General features: G+C 39.3%; 1 pseudogene; it reads right to left on the bottom strand.

Annotated features, from left to right (window-relative positions):
• Window positions 1–17,325: 17,325 nt before the first annotated feature.
• LOC146402847 (U6 spliceosomal RNA) lies at window positions 17,326–17,424 on the bottom strand (annotated as a pseudogene).
• Window positions 17,425–26,382: the final 8,958 nt, after the last annotated feature.

Here is a 26,382-nt window from a genome sequence, read left to right as displayed (position 1 = left end):
AAAAGAGTTAATACCATGGGCTTTGCAATCCAAGAGATCTATGTTTAAATTTTATTCATTCAACAGATATTTTATGAGTGCCTGCTAAGTGCTAGACTCTGTTCCAGGCATTGAAATGCAAATGTGAGGAAAAAGCAAAACATAGGTTTCCACTTTCTAGTCAGAAAGGCAGCCACTATCATTCAGGTGACAAGCTCAAGGCTCACTCAGCCTTATGCTGAGCCAGTTATCTGGGTGTTACCTCTCATCTGCAAATCCCCCTCCATGCATTACTCTATGGTCTAGGACTCTATAAATTCTTTCTTCTTTGCCAGCTGGCTTCCCGTTAGGGTCGGCAAATAGAGACAGCAAAGAAAGACTGCAAGGATGAAGGGTTTGCTTTCTTTTCTTTCTTTTTCTTTCTTCTCTCTCTCTCTTTCTCTCTCTCTCTCTCTTTCTTTTTGGCTGCATTGGTGATGTGTGAAAGTTCCCGGGCCAGGGATTGAACCCACATCATAGTAGCAACCCAAGCCACTGCAGTGACAATGCTGGATCTTTAACCCATTGTGCCACAAGGAAACTCCAGAAAGGATCTTTCTCTTCCCTGTTTTCTTGCTATCCTCTAGCATCACCCCAGCAATGGCCGTCGTCTGACAGCAGCAGTTGGTTGTGGTCCCCAGTCTCCTTTGGCACTCTCAGAACCAGCCCTTGGCATGTTCTCAGACACTTAGCAGCAGCTGGGTCACGCCCCTCTGCTGAGGTCTGAGCCCGAGCTCTGAGGGACTTGCTCTGAGCTTCTGGGCTCTGATAATCCAGCCTCTCCCCTGGACAGCAGCTGCTCCTGCTGTTATTGTACATCAGAGTTACCTTGGTGACCCTTTTGCCCATTCAGCCTTCCACCATCTGGAAAACCAATTCCCAGAAGTAAACTTGATGTTAAAAATGCCTCCTGCATTTTTTGTTTTCTTGTCTGGACCCTGACATTCATACACTATACCAATTTATCTTAAGATAGTTAAGATTTATAACAAGGATACTGGGGAATACTTATTGATTATCATGCACATTATCCTGGCACATTCACCGTTTTCAGTGATGAAAAAAGGGAGAGTACCTTTACTTGGTTGAGAATTTTGCCTGATTTCAAAGAGGAGGAAGAGCAAATGTCTACATGTACTTTCAGCAGATCAACAGTGCATCTTCATAAAAATGAAACAGGTGTTTCTTAAACATTTACTTAGAACTGTAGGAGAAATAATTTCATGACTTTTTACCAGAGAAAATTAGATATTGTAAATATATGTATATACTTATATTTTTTAACTTGGGAGGAAGATTCCCACTCACTGTCCTCCTTCAACCTTCTTTCTGCAAATTTATTCTATTTCTATCCCTTTATAGAATATGGATTAATTTAATAATATGTGTGGATTCTACTGTAAAGAATGTCCATTGCAATTCTTATTACACCCATATTCACCTTTAAGACAAGCCTTTACTACTTCTTGATGTTAATTTCTAAGTAGAGAATAAAATGTTCCTCAGGAGTTCCTGTCGTGGCGCAGTGGTTAATGAATCCAACTAGGAATCATGAGGTTGCGGGTTCGATCCCTGGCCTTGCTCAGTGGGTTAAGGATCTGGCGTTGCCCTGAGCTGTGTGTAGGTCACAGACATGGCTCGGATCCCGCATTGCTGTGGCTCTGGTGTGGGCCGGTAGCTGCAGCTCCGATTCGACCCCTGGCCTGGGAACCTCCATATGCTGTGGGAGCTGCCCTAGAAAAGGCAAAAAAGGCAGTATATATATATATATTCCTCAAATGCAGTCTGGCATGTAATGCACTGGACTTTAGAAAACCAACTTCTTCACTTCAATAGGATCCATATCTTCCTCTCAGATATTGATTTGCTTGTTCCAACTCTGCCAGATTTCTAGTTGTAAACTTAATAGTCTTCAACTATGCGATGAAAATGGTGTAATCTCTATCTATAAATAAACATCAAGTGTTTTTCTATTTGCCATGCCCTTTTAAAGTTGCTTTGATATGTTTTATAGATAAAAGTTGGACAAGAAGGTATAGATCTTTGTTCATAGGCAATGGAGAAAAAAGCCAAAAATGGACAAGTTCTAGTTTCACCTAATTTTAAATTTACAAACAAGGAGCCTCTTGTGAAAGTGAAAGGCCGTAATGAGTTTAATTAATAATGAATGACTGATTTGTTAAATCTCTGTAAAGCTTTTGTGGTTAGCTAGGCTTCCCAGGAACTGAAAAGGGAATGGCTCTAATTCCTTGAGAACATATCCTTTTACAAGTCAGACTTTCCAGTCTCGTCATCAACAATATTGAAGAGGACCACTTTGAACTGAGAAAGGAGAGGTCATGAAAAAATAATTTTTTGATGATAAATCACTGTGTGATTTTTGGCATCTAACTTAGATCAAAAATTTAGTAACACAGTTATAACGGAACTCTGTCCGGAATGATTTCTCAGCACTTAAATACATTAAAAGATTAATAGGATTGAACTGATGTTGAATCATGTTTCATTTCAGCCTTAAATAATATTCATCCAAGCCTACATGAATTAATTGAGAAAAAAATCTATTGCATTAAAGGTGTATCCCAGTAATAGTTTACTTGTTTTGTCCATTAATGACTTTTCAGAATTGGAAACATAGTTATACTGCTTTAATCAACCATTTACAACTAATAATGTTGAAAATAACACAATACTGAAAAATAATTTAACACTTAGAGCTTCATATTTATAAAAGAAATAGCTTCTTTCTTATAAATTTCTGTTTAGAAATATATTTGTAGCAGAATAGGGTGATCAATAAAATATTTTCAAGCATAGCATACTATTAGTTAGGATACAATTATGTGAGAGAAGTAAAATGGAAAAACTACACCAGGAGAAAAAGTATTGTGTAAAATGTCCAATGGACAGGGTATTTTCATCTCTCTTTCGAATAGATGATGATGGGTATCAAGCACAAAGGTATTTAGGTTCCACTGTATTTATTTAAAAACATAATGAAGTACTTGAAACTTATAAATGTGAATATTTACAATATGCTAGAAACTACATCTTCGCACCTATTTAAACTGATATTGAAACATTTAAGATAGTGGTCTAAGAATATGTAAAGGTGTATTTTTGTTTTTTATACTTCTGTTAGGGGCCAGAAGGGCAGGAAAATTTGAGGATCACTGGTCTTCAGAAATCCAGAACTTACAGACACCAGCAAGTAGCTAGTTTAGACTAGAGAATTCAGTGCTTTTGATGGTGAATGAGCCTCTGCATCTGGCAGCAGGGGATTTCTCATAGGATCCCCTGCTGTTCTTGGGCACAGGATACCATTTCTCAAGTGTGGACCATGCACAATCATGAAAACAACTGTAAAATTGCATTTAGTATTTTTCTTACACACACATTAAATTTTTTTAGAACTCAAATATTATTTGGCATTCTATTTTTTTTTTTTTTTCTTGGCCACACCTGTGTCATGTGAAAGTTCCCAGGGCCAGGGATCAAACCCAAGCCATGACAGTAACCATAGCCACAGCAGTGACAACACTGGAGCCTTAACCCACTGAGCCACCAGGGAACGCCATCATTCTATTTTTAACACCTTAAACATTGTTTTTTTTGTTTTCTCCTGCACTACTAGCATCCCATGGATCACCATCTTCGTGTACTATTTTAGTCTAACTCACTGGCATGTACTTTGTACTTTGCATGCCATCCAAAAGATAGTTAATAAATGTTGTTGAGGTTAATTAAGTTAAATAAGATAAAGACCAGTCAGTCCTTTATGTTTTAAAATGGTGAGCCTTCAACATCAATAAATTTAACTCCAGAGAGGTAGAGAAAACTGATGCTTCATTCCATAACTTCCACAGTGGAATGGAGCAGGGGCTTGTGTGCCCGCAGCACAGAAAGCCAAACTCTGGCAGCAGGTGTTTGTGGTAAAGTAAGGGTTTATTGCAGGGCAACCAAGCAAAGGAATGGGAGAACAGGTCTCAGATCCATACCAGCTTGGTCTTTGAGTTTAGGGTTTTTAAAGGGGAACAACAAAGGAGCTGAGATGAATCATCATCTTGTGACATTTCCGTGACATTTCTTAATTGTAATTTTGAGAGTTAGGATGACTCTGATTTCAATTCTCTGGCCAGGTGGTCCATGGTTCAGGCGTCCGTTAGTTCATCTTGCCCTGGAGAAACAACCTGACTTGGTACCTTCACGATGATGTCTGTAATAGCAATTTTGGCCCATTAACAATGTTGTCACCACAGTGATTCTAACATGTTAATGATGTATGTACTGCAGCAATTTTAGTCCTCTGACACTGGTTGATTAGTGTGCAGTTAGCACAGGATTGAGTTCAGAAGAGACAAGAAAGGGACTGAGGTCAGACGGGACAAGAAAGGGAATAAAGTTTTGGATAGAGTTAATCATAAATTCAGTAAGTGGATTTTTTTTTGTTTGTTTGTTTTTGTTTTTGTTTTGTCTTTTTGCTATTTCTTGGGCTGCTTGCGTGGCATATGGAGGTTCCCAGGCTAGGGGACGAATCGGAGCTGTAGCCACTAGAGCCACAGCAACGCGGGATCCAAGCCGCGTCTGCAACCTACACCACAGCTCACGGCAACGCCGGATCGTTAACCCACTGAACAAGGGCAGGGACCGAACCCGAACCTCATGGTTCCTAGTCGGATTCGTTAACCACTGCGCCACGACGGGAACTCCTAGTAAGTGGATTTTAGGAGGACTTGATTTCAACAGTTTCTGTAACATCTCCAACCTGGCCATGTTTTGCTGGCCAAGGTGGGAAAACTGGTTACCTGTCACTTTTCTATGCCCAGACTCAAAGGTCATGGACCCCTGGTTCTGAAGGGACTTTTCAAGTCTATAAGGTTTATAGGATGCTGAAGTTCATGCTGAATCTGTAGACTCTAGACATAACTACAGATTGTAAAATCCATTATTCTGTGGATAATATGAAGCCCTTTGCAATGCACACGGCAGTGGAACAACTAAAATTAATCTTGCAAATGTATTGAAATGTAAATGTCAGCATATCCCTAGTTGGGTAGGAGCATTCACAAACTTGTGTTCAGGCATCAGGGGTGCCCGGAGCATTTGAAAAGCAAAATCACACCTCTAAAAGACACAAGCAAAAATGCAAGCCATTTCTTCCTCTGTTTCCAAGTGTGTTTAGCACAGGTTCCATCAAATCCTTGTTCCCAAAACCCAGCTTGAGTCTTTCAGTTTAAACAAGCTTTCAGTGTCCTCTCTTATTTTCTACCTAGAAGTGCTATATCCTTAAAACTGCTGCTATACAAGATTTTCTTCATTTCCTTTCTGCAGCCTTACACACTTTTGCCCTAAAATTGATTCCAAACAGCAGCTAGAAAACATACCCATGGAAAGTGTATTCTGTACCAATCTAGCCTTCCTAAAAAACAAGCAGTCTCTTTGTTCCTGTAATTTTCATGGCCATACCATAAATAGGCTGCTGTTGAGTCTAGTGTGCTTCTCATTTTCACTTTTATAAGGATGGTAAAGCCACACTTTGTCAAAATAATTTGACTAACTCAGGGCAGGTCACAGTTGCCTGAGTATGTGTCAAGGTGTTTCTCAGTTTTGTACCTAGAGTTAATTCTTTATTAACACAACCAAGAAGAGAGTAAGAAGGTAGAGGAGGAGAAGTAACCATTGTGCTGAGTTTTTTTGTGAGAATGAGAAGCCTACAGTCAAAACTTTGCATCTGCCTTTTTATGTGATATCTGGAAAGAGTTTTCTTTCTTTTATTTATTTATTTTTATTTTTTTGTCTTTTTAGGGCATATGGAGGCTCTCAGGCTAGGGGTTGAAGAATCAGAGCTGAAGCCTACGCCAAAGGCACAGCAACACATGATCCAAGCCGTGTCTGCGACCTACACCACAGCTCATGGCAATACCGGATCCTTAGCCCACTAAGTGAGACCAGGGATCAAACCTGCATCCTCATGGGATACTAGTCAGATTTGTTTCCACTGCACCATGACGGGAACTCCTGGAAAGAATTTTCTTTAAAGCATCTTTGTGAACGCATTCACTTTCCCTGTAGATGTAGGGAGGGTTTAATACATAGCCTAAATCCTGTACCACTGGTGCACTCAGTAACCTCTATGTTAGAGTAACATGTTTCAGTAGAAATGTCTGTTAGTGCTGGCATTGTTAGAAGACCAAAAAAGGGCAGCATTTCCAGCCTTAAGAGGAAAGGGAGAACTCGGTGTTTTTACAGATATATATGAATGGCTTAGAACTTACACGTGTAGGAGAATTCCCCTTTCAGTTTACCTAACCTCTTCATGGCATCTACAGGTATCTCTCCCTCTAAATATTTTATTAGCCAAGTTAAAGCATTCACATACCCGTTCAGTAAAAATGGATTATAAAGTCAGAAGTTCAGAACTGTTAATGAGTCTGTTACAAGATAATGGAAAACCGTAGAAACAGCCAGTTTGGTCTTGTTTGGTGAGAGGAGGTCAAATGCAATGAGTAACGGACTCTGCAGGCGACTGTTAAAGAGCGGTAAGATGTATCCCTGAGGGCCCCCCGGCACTGCACGTAATGCCACAGGAGAATCAATCACGACAGCCGGCCCTTGACACCCGCTATCTCCTTCACATCGAGGCTCCAGGAGCCAACAGTTTAAGCTGCTCATCCACTGTGATGAGTTCTGAGGTGCTTGAAATTTCTCTGAAGAAAGATTCATTATGGGCATTGATCACTGTACCAGTGAAGAGGAGCATGTGGCTGCGGAGATCAGAATAGTTCATCACCTGCTTGGTTAAGAAGGGACGAGATAATATGTTAGAGAGCCCTTAACACTGGCCCTCCTGAAGGTGGTCCGGCAATCGGGAGGTCTGAGGGTGAGGGAAAATCTTGTGCCCACGACTAACAAGCCCTTCACCTTTAAGCTCTCATCACTTCAATTTGCGCCGTTAGGTTCTGGGCTGGACCCTGGATCTCTCCCAGGACGAGACTGTCCTTGCAGACTGTTCTTGTTCAGTGGGGCTACTTGTCTCCCTCAGTAGAGTCGGGTGTGCGTTCGTGCTCCCACGAACCCCACTGCTACTTCACACATGTAAGCATCTAGCCTTATGTAAAGCTTACACTTTGGGGAGGCTGTCACTGCCAAACTGTGCCACAGTGTATTAGTGACTACTCTTTATGGAGCTGGAATGTCATTCTGACTAATGCACAGCAGTCTCTAGTTTCGATATTACTCTCTAAGCCAACCCCTGCCATAATCGGAGGGCGTTTCTGGGCCCTGGAGGATAGATGAAGCAACCCCCACTGTGGGCTCACAATGTCCCTGAACCTTCTAAACTCATTCCATTTCGGCCACCTATGTAGAAACCTGTGAGTTCTCCTTGATTCCTTCCTCTCCCTATATCAAGCCCTGTCTAATTACCTCTTAATTCTTAAATCCATCCCTACAGCCATGCCCTAGTTTAGGATATCATTTGAGTGTTTCTTCACTTCCTAACGTCTTCATCCAAGTCCTTTTCTCCAAAGCCACTAGTGTGATTTATTTTATTGAAATATAACTGTGTCAGTTATTTATTTAAATGCTCCAGCTGCATTTTCTACCAATTTTCTGCAGGATGAAATTCAAAATCCTTACCATGGCATAAGTCCATGAGCTGTTTTCTCCTGGGTTTTTTTCTTTTTTCTTTTTTTGGCCTTTTAGGGCCACACCCACGGCATATGGAGATTCCCAGGCTAGGGGTCCAGTCAGAGCTGCAGCTGCCAGCCTATGACACAGCCACAGCAACACCAGATCTGAGCTCCATTTGCGAACTACACACAGCTCACGGCAGCACCAGATCCTTAACCCACTGAGCAAGGCCAGGGATCAAACTCACAACCTCGTGGTTCCTAGTCGGATTCACTTCTATGGTGCCACGAGGGGAACTCCTGCGCTGTTTCCTTCTTATCTCTAGCCTCCTCGCTTCACATTCACCACTCTCTGCCTTAGACTTTGACATTGAATGGCTTAAAGCCCCCTTCCTGCACCGTTAATGTCTTGCTTCCTGCTTTTACTAATACTGTTCCCCGTACCTGAACTACTCTTCCATTTTCCCTCTTGATGAACTTCCTTTTCTACTTTATGAGTTATTCATGAGATACTCATGAGAGAGCTTTCTCCCACTTCATGGGTTAGATACTCTTCCTCCAAGCTCCCACACGACCCTGGGCATTTCTCTGTCGTTACACTTAATACTTTTTGTTCACTCACCAGTTAGAATTGTCTGCTTATGTTTCTCTCTCCTCATCTAGACTATGAGTTTCTCCAAGTCTTAGAAGCTGTCTTATTCATATTTCTATTTCAATGCTTAGCACAAAAGGACTGCAAGAGAGAAATAATGATGAAAACAGTGGCAATAGGAGTTCCCGTTGCGGCGCAGTGGTTAACGAATGCGACTAGGAACCATGAGGTTGCGGGTTCGGTCCCTGGTCTTCCTCAGTGGGTTAAGGATCCAGCGTTGCCATGAGCTGTGGTGTAGGTCGCAGACGCAGCTCAGTTCCCGAGTTGCTGTGGCTCTGGTGTGGGTGGGTGGCTACAGCTCCGATTCAACCCCTGGCCTGGGAACCTCCATATGCTGCAGGTGTGGCCCTAGAAAAGGCAAAAAAAAAAAAAAAAAAAGAAAGAAAGAAAGAAAGAAAGCCAATAGTGGCAATATATTGATAGTCTTCTGTGCACAATGTGTTTAAGATGCCTCTTATCCCATTTAATCCTCACCACAACTCTAAGAGGTGGTTATCATTATGTCCACTTTACAGTGAGGAAACTCAGATTCAGAAAGATGGTCACCTGGCAAGTGAGTGGCAGAATTACGATTTGAATGCATGTTTGTCTGACTCCAGAATATATATGTTCTTTTTTTTTTTCATTTTTTAATGTTTTATTGAAGTATAGTTGACTTATAATATTGTGATAATCTCTGCTGTACAGCAAAGTGATTCAGTTATACACATACACAAATCCATTCTTGTTCAGATTCTTTTCCCATATAGCTTATCATGGAACATTAGGTAGAATTCCCTGTGCTATATAGCAGGTCTCCATTGACCATCCACAGAATACACATTCTGTTTCCAACAACCACAAGCTGAAGGTCATCCTGGAGGTGTGCTCCACTTTCTGAATCATAATGAAATGAAAAGGAATGAAGGCCACTGATAAGAAAGTGTGTCTGGCTGGACCCCTCACCCCAGGGCAAGGGCAGAATTTCATCATTGCCTGCATTTCCACATTCTTCACCCAAATCAGTCTTTTGTCTTTGGATGCTCAAAAATATTTAACAGACTGACTCACTCTAAAACATAACTTATTCATAAGCGTGAAGAATGGCATAAAGAACATGCCTTTCAGATTTTGGTTATGTAGGGAAACTGAAGGCATTGCAGAAAAAGAGCACCCACAGATGCTGTTTAATTCGGTGTTATTTTTTCCATGATTTGTATGAGAAATTCTTAAATGCATATAAAGTTATCAATGTAATTAAGTAGTTATAAACTTCATTTTGAAAAGAATAAAAATATATAGATTGAAGACTGTACCAGAAAATTGAGAAAATATGAACATTATGGCTTAAGAACCATCGGTGTAGTTATAATTATTGCATGGATGGAATCTATTCATATTTCAAAACAAAGTATCTGTGACTTAAATTAGCATCTGTCATTGTGACAGCTGCAAACCATTCCCATAGCTTCTCATCTTTATGTGGAGACTAAGCCAGCCCATTAGCCAGCATCAAGTCAAAATTTCTCTCCATGATGTCAGCAAATGGATTTCATTTAATTGAGATAATTCAATAGATATCTGTTGAACATCTGTCGCATGATCTGAGGTAGGCATTGCATGGGATACAAAGATAGTACATCTGTCCCTTAAGACTCTTACAAAATCATTTCAGATTAAAAGTTAAATCAGAATACAAGGTATTGTGTCAAAAACGAGTGTCACAGACTGTGGATATTAGAGACTCCCTTATCCTGATTTATATTTCCTTATAGGACTATTTCCTGGAGTCATAATATATAAGTATAAATATAAATATGTGTGTACAAAGATATAAATAAATATATACAAGAGAGAGAAATTATATACATAAATGTTGTTTTCAAACTGGTCTATCCCATTAGGATTTTAAGATCAGTAAGAGTGAAACATGTGTGTCTCATTCAGCATTATATCCACAGCACCTATAACAGTGCCTGACATATAGTAGGTGCTCAATAAATATTTGTTGAATGAATGAATGTAATTTGGAGAATAGAGAAATTGCTATAAGCAGAGCTGATTAAAGAGCAGGAAGTGTTTGATTTAGTTATTAAAGAATGAAGACAATTTGGATGGAGGCAAAGAGACATTTCAGGATCGAGAGTTAAGGAAGGCAAAAGTTTGGGAGTGATAATAGACTTGCAGTAGGTTTGCCTGGCTGGAGGGTATGTTTCCTATTGTGGATTATTTCCCCATAAAATGGGTTGAGGCCGAGTTGACCAAGTAGGTAAGGAGTCTCCTCTGGACCATAGGTGCTGGAACTATTTGAGATACTGAGTCACTCATGTCAAAACATTTTCTGTTTTCCCAAGTTTGTGGCAGTCTCTCTGTGCTTGTAATGATGGGTTCGCTGCAACTACCTGGCACTGCATGTGCACTGTCTTTCCTTTAGCAAACAGCTAACAAGGCCCGCGTTGAGCAGGCTGTCAACATTGACAGGCTCAGAGGTTACACTCCACTGAAAATGACAGTTCTCCACCAATACATTTTGCAGAAAAATCCTTCAGAGCAAGGACACTGGCTTTTTTCATGTATTTTAATTCTTATAATGTCCCCACCCCCCACCCACATGCTGGAAGATTCATCTATCTTGATTTTGCTCTTAAAGCACCCACAAAGATTGATAAGCAGTGATTCAGAGTTCAAAACCCCAGCACATCCTTTATCAGTCCTCCAGATACGTCTGCATAAAGACTCTCAGAAGTGTGCTAAGCTGACTGACTTTGTCACTAAGGTCATCCTCAGTGAGGATGAAGTTGGAAATTCTAACTTTAATACAAATATCCTGTATCTCAGCATGGAGTGTTATGTAGAAATTTAAAAATATTAATTTTCTGAATTTTTAAATTATCATTATTTTAGGGCGGCACCTGTGGTATATGGATGTTCCCAGGCTAGGGGTTGAATTGGAGGTGCAGCTGCCAGCCTACGCCACAGCCACAGCAACGCCAGATCCGATCCATGTCTTCAACTTACACCACAGCTCACAGCAACGCCGACTCCTTAACCCACTGAGCGAGGCCAGGGATTGAACCCTCATCCTCATGGATACTAGTCATGTTCATAACCCGCTGAGCCACAACACCCTTAATATTTTACCCTTGAGTTTTATCAAATCTGATTTTTCCCTCATATTCTTCCCCAAGTTTCAAAAATGAACAGCAGGAAACTTTTATATTTTATTTACAGAGATAAAATTTTAAATTTCCAATACATATTAGGACTTTGGTTAATTCTTTTTAATAGACCCTTTTGTTAAATCCTCTAAGCGCCTCTAATATATAACAGATCAGAATTGCTCTGATTAGTGAAGGGGGCCCAGCGCGCCCCCTGCTGGTCTCTTAATTTTCTTCCTCTCCATCCACACCTGCATGGCAGGCACCATTCTTGAACTCAATTGAACACGATTTGAAAACCACTGAATCGAAATGATATATAAAAATATTTAGCTGAACCACCATAAGGATAGCCATTAATCCAGGCTTGCTTTGCAGTATAGTTGCCCCCGATTTACCCTGATTCCCTGATGAATTATGCCACCAGTAGTGTTCTCATTCTTCTGGAAAACTCTTTCAACATGCACTGGGAATTTAAGCTGGTAAAGTACAGTCTGCATTATGTCCTAACTAAACATAGAGCATCCTAGCAGCAAAATAAATGATCATCATGGAAAAAGAAACTTTCACTTGCAAAATTCTTTAGATTTTGCGTGAATTCGCCATGCATTTCGGTCATTTAGTAAAAATCCAATCAGTCCACAAAACAGATAATGGAGCTGAGTTCGGAAATACTAACAGGACACTTCGATCATCTCCAGGGGCTCTATGATTTGTAACCTTTTGTTAATCTTCAGAACCCCTGTTCACTAGTGATACTCATCCTACTCCTGCATAGATGGTACAGTGTGGCTGTGGAGGCTGTCCTGAGGGGACAGGTCATGTCCCAGGCATGGGATAGGATTGAAGTTAGGCTTGGCTGTTACCCTTTGAGCTCTCCAAGAGTCATGCTCCTTTCATGTCACCTACAAGGGAAAAGTAGCCGGTATTGTCTGATATTAATTATATTTGAAATAATAAACCCACGTAAAAAATACTAGTGCAAAGTATTCATAAGAATTTAACAAAACAGTATATAATTAATTAAGTTTGGCAAAGGGCAGCCTTGGTCAGAAACAATGCATAGATTGCAGGGGTGTGTGCACAAGATGACCTACGGGGTTGGGAGGATAAACTATTAGAATATATTTACATTTTTATAGTATTTTACAAGTTTTCTACTTTTATGTTTTTATCATGTACATATTATGCTATTACAACACCATAAGTACATAATTTATGAAGCTGTACCTGTATGTATATTGAGGTGTGTTCCGAAAGGTTTTACAAATGGGATTGAGAACTACCTCATATGGCTCTCACTGTAAAAAATTGAGTTCATCATTTTATTGCTCAGTAGTTCAAATTAATACAGATCCAAGGAGAGATACATAGGGACAGAACAAAGACTTTTGTACCAAGAGTCTTGGGTTTAAATCCCAGCTGACAGTTTACTACTCTGGTCATCTAGAACCAAATTACATCTCTGCACTTCAATTGCCTCACCTGTGAAAAAAGGATAATAATCCCCATTATTTTAAATGAGGTGACTTGTTTAAAGGGCACCCTAGGTTGTTCGGCACAATACGTAGTACCTTTTATCATTTGTAAAATCCTCTATTCAAAGTCGTCATCAAATTTGTCACATTTTCAGATGTGTCAATAGGACATGGTTGCATTAAAAACATAAAGAATGCCAAGTCCCTTAGGCTAAAGAGAGATTCAGGTTTTCTTGTCCTTTTGGACTCTTGATCGAAAAGTCTACATCATGCACTTATTAATTTGTGTACCAAGGAAAGAGGATCCTTTGATTCTTGTCTTCTTGGGCTCCACTCTGCTCAGCCATGGCTGGATTAATGCATGTCCACGTCCACATTACAGGATTCATTAAGAAAAGAAAAGTCATCTCACACTATGTGGTTAAGGATAATGGAAATTTGCTTATTAGAAGTCTTCCGGAGAGAAAATTTCTTAATTACTTGCTTTCGATTAAAATGAAGGTAAATAGAAGCCATTCTGAAGCAAGCCTTGTGATTGTGTTTTCCTGAACGTGGTGTGAGAGTCTAACAATTAGGAAACAATTTCCTGCAGTTCTCTTATATTCGTCTGCATCTTAGACAGTTTGCAATCAAACTAATAAATAGGAGAGTCACCTCACATCCTTTTTAAGAAAAACATGACATATAAGTAAGGGGTTACCAAGAAAAAATTCACATCAGATCAGCCTAATTCCTTTAAAGGAGGAACTGGGCCAGTTAGTCAAGGGACTGCTTTAGACCGAATGTATCTAATTTTGGAAAAGCATTTGCAGACTATATTGTAGCTACTCTCTAGTCAACACAGGGTATGTGGTCATAACCACTTGATAATTAGGTGGGATTGAAACCCAGTGCACCCAGGACAGGGAATGGATTAGGTAGTAGGGCCTGGAGTGATTGTTTTGAGGGAGATGGTTAATGGGGTAACATTTTTGCATAATAGGGGAATTCCTTTTTAGTTTGGACTTAAAGAAGAAAACGATTCTTCTGATTTTAATATTTAAAATGCTCCTCAAATCACTACAGGTTTCAGAAAATGCTGATTGCTCCAGAAACAATGCAGACATGCAGATAATGGAGTCCAAAAGAGATCCAAAGCTGTCATCACACAATCACTTTGTTTATAGGAAAGCAGATCAGATTCTCCCCTAGTAATCAATTGATTTAAAAAAAAATTCTTGCCATGGTCAAGGGCGTGAGCAGACTATTACCATTTTTCTAATTAGTAAAGAAGATTGTGAAGAGTGGTACGCTGGTAAGTGTTTAACAGTGTGTGCACACAGACACCAGAGAAGTAAATAACCACTAGACCGTAGATGAGAGTAGACGGTAGATGAGAGTAAAACGTAGTAGAATTGGGAAGTGATAAGTTTTGAGCATTTATAGCTTTGCTCAAAAACTTTTAGACTTTTAAAACTTTTTGTTTTGAAATAATTTTAGATTGAGAAGCGTTACAAGATATTAAATTAGATGGAAACTAATTTCTATCTAATTTACCATCTATCTACTATAAAAAGTTTCCATATACTCTTCTCCCAGCTTCTCCTAATGCTAATGTGTCATATAACCATGGTGCACTGATCAAAACTAAGAAACGAACATCGGCGTAATTAGGTGTAGTTGGGGTAATTAGATGACGTGCAGGCTTTATTTGGATTTTACCAGTTTTCCCATTAATGTCCTTTTTCTGTCCAGGGTCCCATCCAGGTTACCACATAGCATTCAGTTGTCATGTTTCCTTAGTCTCCTGGAGTCTGTGACAGTTTCTCAGACTTTCCTTGTTTTCCCATGATCTTTGTTTTTGATATAATGGATTTCATTGTGTTTATTTATTTGTTTTATTTATTTTTGCTTGTTAGGACCACACCTGTTGGCATATGGAAGTTCCCAGGCTAGGGGTCGAATTGGAGCTACAGCTACCAGCCACAGCCACAGCCACAGCCACAGCAGCACCAGATCCGAACCACGTCTGTGACCTACACCACAGCTCACAGCAATGCTGAATCCTTAACCCACTGAGTGAGGCCAGGAATCGAACCCCATCCTCATGGATCCTAGTCAGGTTCGTTAACCACTGAGCCATGAAAGGAACTCCATAAGTTTATTTTTGAGTCAGTTTCTCCTAGGTTCATACCTTATGGACGCACAATACCCAGAGTGTGGTTTGATGGATCAGTGTCATTGGAGGTTTCTAGGGACATAACCACAAGGCTTTGTCATTGGTCTTTGTGCTTCAACAGTCTTATTAAGTAGGGAAAAGACTACGGCTGCCATGCAAATCATATTGGCATGTGATACAGACCTGAGAGTATAACAGATATGTTAGATGATGGTCCAGAATCCCAGGGACTACAACATGACTGACAAATGTAAAGCATAACATTTTATAGACACAAATGTATTAACCAAAATTTATGTACCCAAAACCACGTCCATAAGTGTGCCTCTGGAGATATGTTTTAATAGAAGTTCATGCTAAACACATGCTTGGGGGAGTTCCCGTTGTGGCTTAGGGGTAACGAACCCGACTAGCATCCGTGAGGACACTGGTTCGATCCCTGGCATCACTCAGTGAGTTAAAGAATCTGGCATTCCCTGAGCTGTGGTGTAGGTTGCAGATGTGGCTCAGATCCTGCTTTCTGTGGCTGTGGCATAGGCCAGCAGCTGTAGCTCAAATTTAACCCCTAGTCTGGGAACTTCCATATGCCATGGGCACAGCCCTAAAAAAAAAAAAGACAACAAATAAATAAACAAACACATGCTTAGGGTTTTGGGGGTATCCAGGTGCCTTTGTGGACAGAAGGCGAACCCCAGGGCCTAGCAGGAGGTAAGTTGCAGGCCTTGGTTCAGTTCAGAGCGCAGTCCCTCCTGGGTGTGAAGAAGATGTGGATAGTTCCACAGACGTGTCTGTCCACAATCGCATATCTTGTCTAAAATGGGATGTGAAAAGAGTGCTAATAGTTTTCAAGGGAGAGTGTCCAGAACTACAAATAGCTGCTGCCTCAGGAGGTGTAGAAAGGGACCAGGAGAGCTGAAGTCAGGCAGCACCCCCTCACCTCACAATCAGGTAGCACAGGTTCCTGTGGCCAGGGCAAAGGTGTGCCCTCAGGGTTAAAATGCTATCTCTAGGTAAGGGCACGGGTGACTGCTAGTGATGAGCCAATGGTGTGATTTGACTGCCAGAACTTATTCTCTTGCTCTTCATCTGTAGAGATACAATGTCAAGCTCAAATAGACTCATAGTCTAACTCATGTCGACATTGTTCAGTCAGATCTGGAGTATTGTGGTCAATTGTGGACATCAAAACCCTGAGCACGCACTTTCATACTTTAAGGGATCCCATTTTATTCATTTTCCTCTCATTCCAAATACTTGCATAGAGATTGAGTCACAGAAAATATGTAGTGCTTTTGAACACATGAGGGGATTTTTTTAAAAAAGAAGTTAAAAAAGTACTCATCATGGGAGTTACTGTTTTGGTGCAGCAGAAATGAATCCAACTAGCATCCGTGAGGATACAGGTTCAATCCCTGGCCTCACCCAGTAGGTGGGGGATATGACGTTGCCATGAGCTATGGGGTAGGTCGCTTGGATCTGGCACTGCTGTGGCTGTGGTGTAGGCCGGCAGCTATAGCTCTGATTTGACCCCAAGCCCAGGCACTTCCATATGCTGAAGGTGCAGCCCTAAAAAGAAAAAAAAGTATTCATCATAACAGAACATTTGAACAACATATCATAAACAAAAACATAGAATGCTACCACAATTTGTATGTCATTCTCTCTTTTTTTTTTTTTTTTTTTTTTTTTGTCTTTTGTCTTTTTGTTGTTGTTGTTGTTGTTGCTATTTCTTGGGCCGCTCCCGCGGCATATGGAGGTTCCCAGGCTAGGAGTTGAATCGGAGCTGTAGCCACCGGCCTACACCAGAGCCACAGCAACACGGGATCCGAGCCGCGTCTGCAACCTACACCACAGCTCACGGCAACGCCGGATCGTTAACCCACTGAGCAAGGGCAGGGACCAAACCCGCAACCTCATGGTTCCTAGTCGGATTCGTTAACCACTGCGCCACGACGGGAACTCCCCTCTTTTTTTTTTTTTTTTTTTTAATGCTCTGTTTCTTGTGTGTGTGTGTGTGCGCACATGCATGTGCTTTTTAGGGCTGCGCCTGTGGCATATGGAGGTACCCAGGCTAGGGGTCAAATTGCAGCTACAGCTGCTGGCCTACAGCACAGCCGCAGCAATGCAGGATCCAAGCCATATAAGCAACCTGTACCACAGCTCACAGCAACCCAGATCCTTAACCCACTAAGCGAGGCCAAGGATCAAACCTGAATCTTCATGGATACTAGTTGGATTTGTTTCAGCTGAGCCACAATGGGAACTCCTTGTATGTCATTCTTTCGCAGAGGCCATGCTAATCTTCTGTGTATTGTTTTAATTTTAGTCTATGTGTTGTTGAAGTAAGCAGCAGACTGCATGCTTTTAATGTTACAATTTATATCTATTTTTTTCCTTTAAAGCCTTATAAATGGTTGATTTTCAAGAATGTCAGTGGATTAGTAATGCCAAATATTCCTCAGTTGTTCATTAGGTCAGTTTTGCTAAGTGGATTGAAATCTACTGTAGTCAATTTTTTCCTGCTCATTGTTCCTGAATAAGAGAGGATTTGGTCATATATTCTCCAAATAATTTCCTTTTATGAAAACCCTAAGTATTTTAAAGGGAGGTAGCCTGGGTGGTCAAAGAACTCTAAGCCATGCTATAGGAGTCTGTGAGGAACAGGGGGATGCTTAGCCTGAAAGAGAAGAGGTAGGAGAATGAAGATTACTCTTTCCAAATGCCTGAAAAACTTTCCCGTGCAGAAGCACAATTAGACTTGAATAAATGGCTGGGCACTACAGAAAGACAAATTTTAGCTCAACAAACAGAAGGGCTTTTAATTATTAGAGCTCTCCAAAAACAGAGTGAGCAACCTCAGGCAGAAGCATTCAAGTGGAAGCAAAATTAACACTCGGTAGAAATGTCTAGAAGATTGTTCTGCTACGTACGACAGGTCTAAGTGTGACTTACCTCATACTCTGTTGGCCACTAGCGTGATGCTAGTGACACTGATGAATGACATAGACATTGTGGTGGATCATTTATGGCTCTCACCGGGCATTTGGTGTATTGCACCATCAAGCAGTGGTGGTTAAACGCCCTCACACTGTTGAATGTGGCAAGCACTGGAGGGGTACAGTATCCACTGTGAGCACACACCAGCTTCTTGGTTCAGTTTGACCGTGTATTCACTTGAGAAGTACTCTGTAGTTCTTCCCAATCTTTGTGATTTTATCCATCAAGCTAACGTCACCTTTTTTTTTTTTTTTTGAGGATGTAAAAACCTATTTTTTTGAGGATGTAAAAACCATGCCAGTTTTTTTTTCTATCATTAGTATTTTTGTTAATGCCCTGGTTATTAAGTTGTATGTGTTTCCCATGATCTGCCTCTGAATCTATTTTGTTGATAAGCTTAGGAATTTTTAGGGTGTAATTTGGAAAAACAAATGATAGAACAATTCTCTTTGGGGGAATTGGATTTACAGCAATGGTTCCCCATCCTAATTGTATATCCTAATCACCTTGGGAGGCTTAAATATGCCTAAGGGCACACCTCATGGCACAACTTATGACGCTGCGTTTTTAACAAGTTCTCTGCAGTCAGCCCCAAACCAGCTGAGAAACTGTGATTTGAAATCACTAGGCAGATGATCTTTTAGCTCTGCAATTCTACCAGCTGCCTCCCCTGCCACCTATTAAGATGAGACAAATGCTATCCTTGAAATGGTAAAGTAGAAAAACAAGCATTTCCATGTGGACATGGACACCTGTCCCCACTGCAGTGAACGTTAGGCATACTGAATGATGTGTATGTTAGAGCCAGGGCAATTTTGCAAGATAAGCATCTCTGGATGAAGTAGCCTTCAAATCACAGCATTTTTCATACCACTAAAGTTAAGCTCTCAAGAATATGTGTTTACTAGAGTATTTTTCAAAAGTGAGCCATGGAGTTCCCTGGTGGTCTAGCATTTAAGGATTCAGTGTTGTCACTGCTGTGGCTTGGGTTCAGTTCCTGAGTGGAGAACTTCTGCTTGCCATGGGAGTGGCCAAAAAGAGTGAGCTTATCTTTCAGCCAGACACTCAGAAATTTGAACAGATTAGGATCTTTTTGAGATCAAAATGCAAACTGGGAATAGGACATCAAGTTGTGACCATTGTCATCCCAGTAAACTCCCTATTGGCACAGGAGGTTTTGACATAATTGAAAATTTTCACTTGTGAGAGCTCTTATTAGAACAGGAAGGGTGGAGCTGGTCAGCATGGAGGTGTGTTAGCCCTATAGCTGGTCATCAGCTTTGGAGTTGCTCAAGTCAGTTCTATGGCCATTAATCTCAATGTCCCAATTATAAAATTTTACTTTCAATGACTTGAAGTAATTTATTTAAAATGAGTAGGCATCTGCTCCCCATTTCAATCTTGTCTTTCCCTGTCAGTTAATGTAATTCCACGGTGACTGCTTAACAGACAATTTTAAGCAGGCAAATCTTGAACTTTCCACACGAAATAGGGATCTGACTTTCTAGAAAGTTATCTATAGCAGTGAAATGTTTTCTCAGTCTTGTATTAAGCATAAATAGACAGCTAAGCTACAGGCCCACTGCTGTCGAATCTTGATAAGAGAAATGCCAGGAGGTTTGAAGAAGAAGAATGAGAAAAACCAGATACAAAGATGTGCTTCAGTACTTTCAGCAAATTATAGGATATTTATAACCCATTCTGAGTTGTCTCAAGTGTAGGCAGGTGTATTGTAGCAGAACAGAGATGGCACCCTCCCTTGCGTACTTTAGATGTTTGGACAAAACAAACTTAAAACAGGAAGCTTACCTCACAAATCAAAGATAGAAAAAACTCGTTTTAAACATTTCCTTGAAAATGCCTAGGCTTGTTCAACAGCTGCCCTCAACTGCCATTGCGGTAGAATTGTATTAGAATGGCAAGTGATAGATTTTGCTGTCAGGAACCTGCACATGGCAGCTGCTGGCTTCAGAGTTGTCACTGCTTGCCTTGATTTCTTGCTCTTGTCTTTACAACAGTGAGTCAAACCAGAATGGAATTTCTCGTCTTGTTCTAGAATATTGTGTACACAAAATCATACCTTATAGGTAAGACAGAGGGCTAAAGATTTAATCCAGCTAATTCAAAACAATGAGAAGGAGGAGAAGGAAAAGAAGAAGGGGAAAGGAATGAAAACAAGCTCCAAGTGCAAACCAGAATCCCTGCTACCCTCCACCCTAAGCAAAAAAAATGAGGTAAATGTAAAATTTTTATTGAACCCCAAATTCTCTTAAATGAGCAAGCCTGGACTGAAACTTTTAATAGTCTCTAGGCTACAAACTCTAATCGGGAGCAATCAAAAGAATGAGTTCACCAAAAACTCACTAAGGTATAATCAAGAAATGACACGAAGAATTGAGAGGGGGAAAAAAAGAGAGGGGAAGGAGAAAATAAGGATTGAAAGAGAAGAGTGTATCTAATGTATTGTGTACAGCCACATCTTAGAAACATCAATAGAAAATGACTATTCCTTTTCCAGGAAGCTAAATTAAATATCAGAACATTTTGTTGTTCTTATTACAAGCTTCCTCTATTGTGATTCATCTTTTTTAGAGTACTAGCACATACCTAGCACATGGTAGCTACCCAATTAATTGTGTGGGTGTGTTTTGGGGGGAGTGGCAGGTTAACATTTGCTCTTTTTATTTTTAAATTTATTTTATTCTTTTTTAGGATTATACATTTATTTTATAGCAATGTTTCAGTTACCATCAAGTTTAAGCATTGTAGTCTTTATTTTTTGATCTTTAATGATTTTTATTTTTTTCATTATAGCTGGTTTACAGTGTTCTGTCAATTTTCTACTGTACAGCAAAGTGACCCAGTCACACATATGTATCTATATTCTTTTTCACAGATTATCCTCTATCAAGCATTGTATTCTTTATAAATATGAGCTGAATATTCCATTACATGGTGATCCCTAAGTTATTCAACAGTACATATTGCTGGACATCAATGTCTATAAATCTTCGTTCACCTCTGATTTTTTTTCTTGTACTCATTTCCTTTTTTTATTAAAGTATAGTTGATTTACAATGTTTCATCAAGTTCTACTGTACCCAAGTGACCCAACCACACACATTTCCCTGTGCTGTACAGTAGGATCCCATTGCCCATCCATCCCAAATATAACAGTTTGCACCCAAAAAACTCTCAAAATGCCCATCCATCCCACTCTCTCCCCTTTCCCCCTTGGGAACCCTAAGTCTTCTCTTCTTGGCCATGATCTGGTTCTTTTGTTTGTTTGTTTGTTTGTTTGATATTTTTAGATAGGATCATCTGTTCCATATTTCAGATTCCACAAATAAATGATATCAGATGGTATTTGTCTTTTTCTTTCTGGCTTACTTCACTTAGTATGAGAGTCTGTAGATCCATCTATGTTGCTGCAAATGGCATTAGTTCATCCTTTTTATGGCTGAGTAATATTCCATTGTATATATATATATATATACCACATCTTCTTAATCCATTCATCTGTCAATGGACATTTAGGTTATTTCCGTGTCTTGGCTATTGTGAATAGTGCTGCTATGAACATAGGAGTGCATGTATTTTTCTCAATGAAAGTTTTGTCTGGTTATATGCCCAGCAGTGGAATTGCTGGATCATATGGTAGTTCTATATTTAGTTTTCTGAGGTACCTCCATACTGTTTTCCATAGTGGTTGTACCAATTTACATTCCCACCAACAATGGAGGAGGGTACTTTTTTCTCCACACCCCCTCTAGCATTTGTTATTTGTTGATTTTCTGATGATGGTCATTCCGAATGGTGTAAGGTGGTACCTCATTGTAGTTTTGATTTGCATTTCTCTAATAATTAGTGATTTTGAGCATTTTTTTTTCGTATGCCTATTGGCCATTTGAATGTCTTCTGTGAAGAATTGTCTATTTAGGTCTTCTGCCCATTTTTCAGTTGGGTCGTTTGTTTTTTGTTGTTATTGAGTTGCATGAGTTGTTTGTATATTTTAAGAGATTAGGCCCTTGTCTTTTGCATCATTGGCAAAGATTTTCTTCCATTCTGTGGGTTGTCTTTTCATTTTTTTAATGGTTTCCTTTGCTGTGCAAAAGCTTGTCAGTTTGTTAAGTCCCATTGGTTATTTTATTCTATTTTTTTAATACGTATCTTATTCACATGTGGTACAAACTGAATTGTACCCCTCCTCAATCCATATGTTGAAGACCTTACCTCCAAATGTGACTATCTATAGGTGATAATTAAGATGGGGCCCTAATCCAATAGGATGATGTCCTTATAAGAAGAGGAGGAATAGAGAAGTGCACTCACACCAGGAAAGGCCATGTGAAGACATAGCTAGAAGGCAGCCATCTGCAAGCTAGGAAAAGGGGTCTCACCAGAAACCAATCCTGCCAGCATCTTGATCTTAGACTTCCAGCCTACAGGACTATGAGAAAATAAATTTCTGTTTTTTAAGCCATGCAGTCTGTAGTATTCTGTATGGCAGCCAATATGGTTCAGAGATTCAAAGGTAAACTGAAAAATCTTCCTCCTACTCTTGCCTCTTTCTCAAATATCCTCCCTGTCTTTAAAACAGTAGGCAGAATATTAGTGAACAACTTTCGTGTAGTCTCATGACTAATATGTCTATTAGTAATAATAGTGGACACTAATGGGCTGTAGGTTGTGATGTCCTTATGACCACAAGTCATTTAGGACTTTGAACATCTTCACCCTATGGTAACTTTCAATTTTTAATTTTTTTAAAAAATATTAAACCAGGAACAATACAAGGATGCCTACTCTCACCATTTTTATCCAACAAAGTTTTGGAAGTCCTAGCCACAGCAACCAGAGAAGAAAAAGGAATAAAAAGAATCTGAGTTGGAAAAGAAGTAAAACTGTCACAGTTTGTAGATGATATGATACTATACATAGAAAATCCTAAATACACTACCAGAAAACTAGCAGAGCTTATTAATGAATTTGGTAAAGTTGCAGGATACAAAATTAATACTCATGTGATGATCGTTGTACAACTATAAATGTAATAAAATTCATTGAGTAATTTAAAAAAATCATGAATCACTAAAAACAAAATAAAACAAAAAACAAAATTAATACTCAGAAATCTCTTGCACTACTATACAGTAAAAGTGAAAGATCAGAAAGAGAAATTAAGGAAACAATCCCATTTATCATTGCATCAAAAAGAATTAAATACCTAGGAATAAACTTATAAGGAGGCAAAACACCTGAACTCCAAAAGCTATAAGACACTGATGAAAGAACACAAACAGACAGAAAAATATACCATGTTCTTGAATTGGAAGAATTAATATTATCAAAATGACTGTACTTCTCAAGGCAATCTACAGATTCAGTGCAATCCCTATCAAATTACTGATGGCATTTTTTCACAGAACTAGAATAATTTTTTTTAAATGGGAACACAAAAGACCCCAAGTAGCCAAAACAATCTTGAGAAAGAAAAATGAAGCTGGAGAAATTAGGCTTGCTGACTTCAGAATATTCAAAGCTACAGTCATCAAAACAGTATGATACTGGCACAAAAACAGAAATATAGATCAGTGAAACAGGATAGAGTGCCCAGAAATAAACTCACATGCCTGTGGTCAATTAATCTGTGACAAAGAAAATAAGAATATACAATGGAGAAAAGACAATCTTTTCAACAAGTGGATAGCTACATATAGAAGAATGAAATTAGAATATTCTTAATACCATACACAAAAATAAACTCAAAATGGATTAAAAATCTAAATATAAGGCTGGATGCCGTAAAACTCCTAGAGGAAAACATAGGCAGAACACTGTCTGACATAAATCATAGCAATATCTTTTTTTTTAATGGCTGCATCCACAGCATACAAAAGTTCCTGGGCCAGGGATCAAACTTGTACCACAGCTATAACCAGAGCCACAGCAGTGGCAATGCTGGATCCTTAACCCACTGAGCCACCAGGGGACACCAGCAATATCTTTTCAGGTAGATCTTTTAGAATAATGGAAATAAAAACAAAAATTAACAAAAATGGATCTAATTAATCTTAAAAGCTTTTGTACAGCAAAAGAAACAATAAAACAAAAAGACAACCTACAGAATGGGAGAAATATTTGCAAATGATGCAACCAACAAGGGATTAATTTCCAAAATATGCAAACAATTCATACAGCTCAATATCAAAAACAAGCATCAATCTAATCAAAAACAGGCAGAAGACTTACATAAACGTTTCTCCAAAGGATACATGTAGATGGCCAATAGGCACATGAAAAGATGCTCAAGATTGCTAATTATTAGCTAACTACAAATCAAAACCACAATACAGCATCCTCTCACTCCGGTCAGAATGGCCATCTTCAAAAAGTCTACAAATAAGAAATGCTAGGAAGGATGTGGAGAAAAAGGAACCCTCTATGCTGTTGGTGGGAAGGTAAGTTGGTACAGCCACTATGAAAACAGTGTGGAGGTTCCTGAAAAAACTAAAAATAGAGTTACAATATGATCTTGCATATGTCCAAACAAAACTATAATTTGAACAGATACATACACCCCAATGTTTATAGCAGCACTATTTACAGTGCAAGACGTGGAAGTGGAAGCAACCTAAAAGTCCATCAACTAATGAATAAATAATGAGGGTGTGGTATATGTATACAATGGAATACTGCTCAGCCATTAAAAAAAATGAAATAATGTCATTTGCGGCAACATGGATAGACCTAGAGATTAGCATACTAAGTGAAGTCAAAGGAAAACAAATATATGATATTACTTATATGTGGAATCTAAAACAAGATACAAATGAACTTATTTATGAAATATAAATAGACTCACAGATATAGAAAACAAACTTATGGTTGCCAAAGTGAGGTAGGGGGAGGGATAAGTTAGGAGTTTAGGATTAATATATATACACTACTATATATAAAATAGATAGCCAACAAGGACCTACTATGTAGCACAAGGAACTATACTCAATATTTTGTAGTAACCTGTAAGGGAAAAGAATCTGAAAAAGAATATATATACATACACACACACACACACACACACACACACATATGTATGTATGTGTGTATGTATAATGAATCACTGTGCTATACACCTGAAACTCACACAACATTGTAAATCAACTATGTTTCAATAAAATGTTTTAAAAAGATAGAATTTTAAAAAAATTAAAAGACAGTTTCCTCTGTCACATTACTAGCAGCTATTGGGACTGTTCATGTGCTTACACTAGATTCTGCTTTACTTATGGCTGTTATCAATTTTGTTAACATTGTTTATAAAATAGGACTTAGGAATTGCTGAGCCTTTTTGTATCAGGAGAGAACACAGGCTTTGATCTCTTCTTTGACCTTTTCAGAAGTCTTTTGTCTTTGTTTTCTAGTTTCTGGCTGTGTTCTGGTAGTTGGGGTTGCAAGAGAAGTAATTTCCAGCTAGTTTTTTGTATATTTAACTGACCAGCCTCCTCCTTTTATGATTTCAGTCTAAAATTGCTGGCTATGCCAGGAGATGGCATCAGTTTGCCTGAGAGCTTTGTTAACGGGCTTCCCAATGCTTGCCTTTGAGAATTTCAAAAAATCCACCCCTTCTCAACCTATAAATTCCATATTGTTCCCAGATGATGATCCTTTCCTAATAGTTATTACAGAAAACTAGTTCCTAGTTTGCTATTACAGAGAGCTAGTTAGAGCAATGTATTTTAAACAAGGAGCCCCTTTATGCAGATAAAAGCTTTTCCATTAGCCATGCATGTGATGCTGTCAGAGTGAGTGGTACTTGCCTTGAAGGCTAGACTTTCAGGGCTCCTCTGACCTGCTGCATTATCACTACCAGAGATAACAAGATAGAGGAAAACTGGTCTTTAATACTCTCTCCTAGTCTAGAAAGGAAGCAGCTTCTTTCTTGCCCCTTACTTTAAACTTAACCATACAGGAAAAAATAAAAATCATTATAAATTAAAAAATAAAATAAAATAAAATAAAACTTAACCATACAATGACATATGACTAGTTCTTCATTTTTAGTCCATTTAGGAGAACCAGTCAGGCCTGCATGTGCTTTTAGTTCTTGAGGTAAATGAGTCTGGGGTCTGATGAACCTGAGTTCAAAATCTTGATTCTAGCACCTACTGGCCAAACAACTGCCCTCAACTTTCTTAATGACTCTGAGTCTCATTTTCCTTATGTGTAAAATAGGAATTTTATTATTAACTACCTCATAGAGTTGGTATGTGGGTTAAATGAGATGCTATGCAGAACTCTGTACTGTGCC

Source organism: Sus scrofa, chromosome 6 (genome assembly GCF_054392235.1).
Source record: "Sus scrofa isolate SSC_HxYL_T2T_F1_AM1 chromosome 6, Sscrofa_HxYL_maternal_Yorkshire_Landrace_v2.0, whole genome shotgun sequence".
Taxonomy (NCBI): domain Eukaryota; kingdom Metazoa; phylum Chordata; class Mammalia; order Artiodactyla; family Suidae; genus Sus; species Sus scrofa.
This window is presented reverse-complemented; position numbering and strand designations above follow the sequence as displayed.